We start from the raw sequence: 7,045 nt of genomic DNA on the forward strand, positions 1-7,045 counted from the left end.
AAATAATTAAAAGCAGGAAGATAGCTTAAGGGAGCTCTGGGACAATATGAAATTTAACAACATCTGCTTTACAGGAATACCAGAAGGAGAAGAAGATGAGTAAGGAACAGAGAACCCGTTTAAAGAAATAATGACAGAAAACTTCCCCAACCTGGTAAAGGAAAATGTCACACAAGTTCAGGAGGCACAGAGGGTCACAATAAAGATGAACCCCAAGAGACCCACACCTAGACACATAATAAAAACGACAACTGTTAAAGAAAAAGAAAGAATCTTAAAGGCAGCGAGAGAGAGAGAGAGAGAGAGAGAGAGAGAGAGAGAGAGGGAGAGAGAAAATTCCATACAAAGGAGTTCCCATCAGAATGTCAACTGACTTCTCAAGAGAAACACTTCAGGCTAGAAAGGAGTGGCATGAAGTACTAGAAGTAATAAAAGTAAGGGCCTAAATCCAAGACTACTATATTCAGTGAGGCTATCATTTAAAATCAAAGGGAAATAAAAAGCTTTTCAGATAAGAAAAGGTTAAAGGAATACATTACCACCAAACCAGCAATGCAAGAAATGTTAAAGGGATTGTTTTAAGAAGAAGAAAAGGAGAGAGAGAGGATCATAGGTATCAAAAAAATTAAAAAATGGCAATAAATAAATACCTATCAATAATAACCTTAAATATAAATGGATTAAATGCTCCAGTCAAAAGAGATAGGGTGACTGAATGGATAAGAAAACATGACCCATATATATGCTGTCTACAAGAGACCCACCTCAGAACAAAAGATACACACAGACTGAGGGTAAAAGGGTGGAAAAATATATTCCGTGCAAATGGAAAGGGGAAAAAAGTTGGAGTAGCAATACTCATATCAGACAAAAAATAGTGTTCAAAACAAATGCCATAACAAGAGACAAAGAAGGCCACTTCATATTACCAAGGGAATGATTCAACAAGAAAATATAACCTTTGTAAACATATATGCATTCATTATAGGAGCACCCAAATACATTAAAAAACTCTTGATGGATTTTAAGGGAGAGATTGACAGAAATACAATCATAGTGGGGTACTTTAGCACCCCACCAACATCACTGGGTAGATCTTCCAGACAAAAAATTAACAAAGAAACATCAATAATTCCAAGAGCTGGTTCTTTGAAAAGATAAACAAGATTGATGAACCCTAGCCAGACTCATCAAGAAACAAAGAAAGAGGACCCAAATAAATAAAATCAGAAATGAAAGAGGTGATATAACAACAGACACCACAGAAATACAAAGGATTGTAAGCAAATACTATGAACAACTCTATGACAACAAACTGGACAACCTGGGTGAAATGAACAAATTCCTAGAAACATGCAATCTTCCAAAACTCAATCAGGGAGAATCAGAAAACCTGAGTAGGCCAATAACAACTGATGGAATTGAAGCAGTAATTTAAAAACTTGCAGCAAACATAAGTCCTGGACTGGTGGATTTACAGGTGAATTTTACCAAACATTCAAAGAAGAACTAACACCCATCCACCTCAAACTTTCCAAAATAACAAGAGAGCCCACCACATGGGAGAACATATTTGCCAATGATACATCTGCTAAAGGGTTAATCTCCCAAATTTATAGGTAACTAATACAACTTAACAAAAGGAAGATAAACAATCCAATTTAAAAATGGGCAAAAGACCTAAATAGACACTTCTCTAAAGTGGACGTACAGAAGGCCTACAGGCATGTGAAAAAAATGTTCGAAGTCACTAGTCATCTGAGAGATGCAAAGCAGATCAACAATGAGGTACCATCTCACAAGTGTCAGAATGGCTATCACCAAAAAATCAACAAACAACAATTGCTGGCGAGGATGTGGAGAGAAAGGAACCCTTGTACACTGCTGGTGCAGCCACCATGGAAAACAGTATGGAGTTTCCTCAAAAAATTAAAAATGAGTCTCCCATTTGACCCAGTGATTCCACTTCTAGGAATACATCCCAAGAAACCTGAAACACTCATCAGAAAGGATATATGCACCCCTATGTCCATAGCAGCACAATTTATAATAGCTAAGATTTGGAAACAGACTAAGTGCCCATCAGCAGGTGATGGGATTAAAAAAGGGTGGTACATCTACACAATGGAATACCATGCTGCTATAAAAAAGAAAGAAGTCTTACTATTTGCGACAGCAAGGTTGGACCTGGAGACCATTATGCTAAGCGAAATAAGCCCGTTGGAGAAAGATAAGTATTACATGATCTCACTCATTTGTGGAATATAATGAACAACATAAACTGATGAACAAAAATAATTCCAGAGACACAGAATCATCAAACAGACTGGCAAATCTCAGAGGGAAGGCAAGGGAAGGTGGGCAGGGTAGGAGGATGGGAGTGGGTGGGTAAGAGATCAACCAAAGAACTTGTATGCATATAAGCATAACCAATAGACACAGACAATGGGGGAGGGGTGAAAGCCTGACTGGGGGGTGAGGGCAGGCTGGGAGAGGACAATGGGGGGAAAAGAGGACATATGTAATACTTTCAACAATAAATACTTTTTAAAAAGTACCATTGAAATGTATAGTTTAACATTTTTAAATAAATTTACAGAATTATGCATCTATTACCAAAAAACAAAAAACAACAACATTTAGACTATTCTTTGCTCAATCTAAGTCTTTGTCTCTTAATGGGAGGATTTAACCTATTTACATTAGTGTGATATTTAGATATATTGGGCTTATCCTATTTTCCTAATCTTTGTATTTTCTGTTAATTACATGTTCTTGTTGCTTCCTTTCCTTTCCCCCTTATTTTGCCAGAATGAACCAGTTTTCTTTGGTCCGTTTCTTTTCCTATAATGATGTAAAGTTATATGCTCTGTTTCTGTTTTGCAAGAGCATATTTATCAATTTTATTAGTTACTAGAGGCCCAGTGCACAAAATTTGTGCACTGGGGGGAGGGGGGTCCCTCCGTCCCACTTGTGTCTTCCCAAAGCCTGGGAGTCCTTGGGAGATGTTTGACAGAGGAGGTGGGAGAGGCTTCCACCACTGCTGCTGTGCTCGCCAGCCATGAGCTTGGCTTCTGGCTGAGCGGCGCTCCCCCTGTGGGAGTGCACTGACCACCAGGCAGCAGCTCCTGCATTGAGTGTCTGCCCCCTGTTGGTCAGTGCATGTCATAGCGACTGGTCATTCTGCTGTTTGGTCGATTTGCATATTAGCCTTTTATTATATAGGATACCTCTTTAAAAAATCCAAGGCATCAATGGTAGCAATGAAGAGATAACACTAATGTTGGAGGAGAGTAATGAAATTGATATTTTCACACAGTAAATTTTTATCCTGTGTTTCTAAGTGTTTATAGTGAAGGGATGAGGAAAGTAGCCCTGATTACATGGTTTAAGCCAGGGAGGGCCTGGGGATGTGGTCAATTTCATCCAAGCTTCAAAACTAAAGGATGAAATTTCCAAGTGAAAAATGAGGTATTAATAGTGAGAAAGGATAAAAATAGATGCTGTCACAACAACCAATACCCTCTATAATTGTCACTGTAGTATTGTTTATATCTGAGAAAATGTGAATCAATGTAAATGTGCATTAATAGGGAACTGGGTAAACAGACGATGGAACATCTACACTATTCCAACTCTCTATATAATCTTGGGTGAGTTATTTAACCTCTCAATTCTGATTTCCTTATTATAAAATGGAAAAAAATAAGAGCACCTGTATCAATCATAAAGTTATAGTAAGGCTTAAATAAATTAATTTATAATAGAGTCCTTAAAATAGTGTCTGGCACATGATAAGTACACAATAAATTTTATTTATTGTTATTGTTTTATTATTCAGCTTTTAAAAATATTATGGTGCTGGAGAGGGGGAATAGAAGAAAGTGGTTAAAAGGCACAAACTTTCAGTTATAAAATAAATATGTACTAGGAATGTAATGTACAGCACGGTGACTATAGCTAACACTGTTGTATGATGTATAAGAAGTTGTTAAAAGAGTAGATGCTAACAATGTTCATCACACAGAAAAAAAAATATGCATATATTTTTGTATCTATATGAGGTGATGGATGTTACCTAAATTTATTGTGGTAATCACTGCATGCTATCAGTAAATCAAATCAATATGCTGTAAAACCTAAACTTACACAGTGTTGTATGTGAATTATATCTTTATGAAATGGGGGGAGGGGCGGCAGAATATTAGATCTTTTACATAATACTATCTAATAAAAGAGTAATATGCAAATTAACCATCACCCAGTCACTCCTTCATGAAGATGGCGGCGGCCACAGAGCTGGAGTGAGCAGGAGGCTTGGGTTGCCCCCGCCGATGGAGAAAGCCAAGCTTCTCACCTGCCCTGGCCGGCACTGGGTTCCACTCAAGGCTACAAAGTTTCAATTATAGAAGATAAATAAATCTCAGGGGGAAAAAAGAAAAGAAAAAAAGGAGATTCTGGGAGCTTGGGTCGCTGGGGGCATGGTCAGCCTGAAAACGGCCATCAACCCCTCACCCAGGCTGGCCAGGCACCCCAGCAGGACTCCCCCCCCCCATCCTGAAGGGGCTGTGGCCAGCCTGCAAACAGCCATCAGCCCCTCACCCAGGCTGGCCAGGCACCCCAGCAGGACCCTCCCCCCCCATCCTGAAGGGGCTGTGGCCAGCCTGCAAACAGCCATCAGCCCCTCACCCAGGCTGGCCAGGCACCCAAGCGGGACCCCCACCCTGATCCAGATCACACTTCAGAGAAAACCAGCGGGCCCCCACCCGTGCACCAGGCCTCTATCCTATATAGTAAAAGGGTAATATGCAAACTGACCCTAACAGCAGAAAGACTGGGAATGACTGGTCACTATGACACACACTGACCACCAGGGGGCAGACACTCAATGCAGGAGCTGCCCTCTGCTGGTCAGTGCTCTCCCATAGGGGAAGCTCTGTTCAGCCACAAGCCAGGCTGATGGCTGCCAGCACAGTGGTGGTGGTGGAAGCCTCTCCCGCCTCCTCAGCAGCACTAAGAATGTCCGACTTCAGCTTAGGCCTGCTCCCCGCTGGCAAGTGGACATCCCGGGCTGCCAGAGGGATGTTTGACTGCCAGCTTAGGTCCGATGCCCCTGGGAGTGGGCCTAAGCCAGCAGGTGGACATCCCCTGAGGCGTCCCAGACTGTGAGAGGGCACAGGCCGGGCTGAGGCACCCCCCCCCCCCCCGAATGCACAAATTTTTGTGCACTGGGCCTCTAGTATATTAATAATGGAAAGATTTGCAGAATACTGGTTACTTTATGCTCTAATATTTTGTTGTTAAAGATTAAAGATTATGCTGAAAGTAGCCACACACAGAAATGACCATAGGAACTATGCCATACATATATATGCATAGAAAAATATGCTAAAGTGCTAACATTCATTATCTCTCTGGTTTTTATGTGTCCATTGGAACTATAAAGGGATCAAAGGTGGAAGTAACCCCAGGAAAGGGCATAAACATCAGGAAGGACTGTGGTGACCTCTCCTTATAAACCCAACAGATGAGGGGCGTGGGTCATGAAGGCAGAAAATAAATTATTCTGGAAAACAAAGTTGTAATTCCTATACAGCCAAGTTTATGCATTGAGAATCACACCTTCTACACCCAAAATTATGTTGTTTTAATTTTAATTTTATTTATTTATTTATTTATTTATCTATCTATCTTACACTTTGAGCACCAAAGCAAGAATCCTGTTTCAATCGGCTTACATCAGTCCCACAAAGAACAGTTAGTGCGGGCCCAGCAGACCGTCTGCGGTGCTCAGGTTGAATGTACTGGGGTCCCACAATGTTTGTGCCACAAGTCGATGGCCTTGCTCACAATTTCATCTGAGCTGTCCTGGGGAATATTTTCCAGAAACGTTGTTATCTTCTCTGAATTGTTCAGTGCCATTACTTTTAGTTTAAAGGTAAACACTAGTATCTTACAGGATCCGCTTACAACTTTATTCCAAACCCTCTGAAAACTGGATTCCAGCAAGCACCCTGCGAAGCACCTCTTGAACCACAGATCCAAGGCAGTCTGGACACTGCAGAACACATCTTCAGGTGACTCAGCAGCCTGCTATCCTCCAGATTCAAGTACTGTTCACAAAGCCTTTGGCAGCTGGGGTAAGGACGGTACTTGTTGTTTAACTGGTTCCCAAAGCATCAGGTGATCCATTAACAGTCGACACAATCTTCCACCATCTCTTCCATGGCCTTAGCAATGGGAAGAAACACTTCATCTTCTGGCCTCAGCGAGGAGGAATGACTTTGAGGCAACTTTCCAGACTCCAGCAGATACATGGGGAGATAGACTTCACCCTGAGCTGTGGCATCGCTGACAAAGCAAACGACTTTCAGGGCATGAAGGACGACATCCAAGTACTGCCCCTTATGATACATCATCCCCGGGGCGTGGACTCACGGTGTGGAGGCAGGATCCCTAGATGCACCTTCCATACCAATGCACGGGCCATAGACCGGAGAGGAAACCTTTGACTAAAAGTACGAAGTTTCTCAGTATCCAAACGGTCAACTTTTAGGAGAATTTCTAATGATTTCTTTTCTTCAACTCCACGAAAACCCACTTTCTCATAATATACTGACTGAAAGTTTCTCTGAGAATCCTCAGTCATGTTTCACTCTCCAGTAGTGGCAACCCTGGTTGAGACAAAGTGGTTCGGGGGAGGCCGCGGAAACCAAGCCACTGGCGCTGACGGGCGGGCAGGCAGGCGGGCGACGTGGGGGCCGGCTGGCCTGGGGACCGGGGCGGCACTAGCGCCGGGAGCCGCCCACCCAAGAAACAGCCTCCCCACCACCCCACCCCCGCTGCCGCCGATCGCTGCCTGTTTTAATTTTTAAAACCAAATATGTGTTGTTTTTATAATAAAGAAATGGCCATCATTGCCTTCCCACATATCGTCTTCTAAGTGAATCCATTCTCTCACTAGCACGAGTTCTTAGCTGGTTCACTCATATTCTCTCTCTGGAGAATTTGAAACTGGAATACTAAGGGAATAAATTAGGAAGAG

General features: G+C 42.2%; 1 pseudogene across 1 annotated transcript; it reads right to left on the reverse strand.

Annotated features, from left to right (window-relative positions):
* Nucleotides 1-5,790: 5,790 nt before the first annotated feature.
* Nucleotides 5,791-6,649, reverse strand: LOC308527065 (TBC1 domain family member 7-like; annotated as a pseudogene). Its single transcript has one exon. The product of its transcript is annotated as a TBC1 domain family member 7-like (transcript).
* Between the last annotated feature and the right edge of the window lie 396 nt (nucleotides 6,650-7,045).

This window comes from Myotis nattereri (assembly GCF_964212035.1).
Source record: "Myotis nattereri genome assembly, chromosome: 1".
NCBI classification, from domain to species: Eukaryota; Metazoa; Chordata; class Mammalia; order Chiroptera; family Vespertilionidae; genus Myotis; species Myotis nattereri.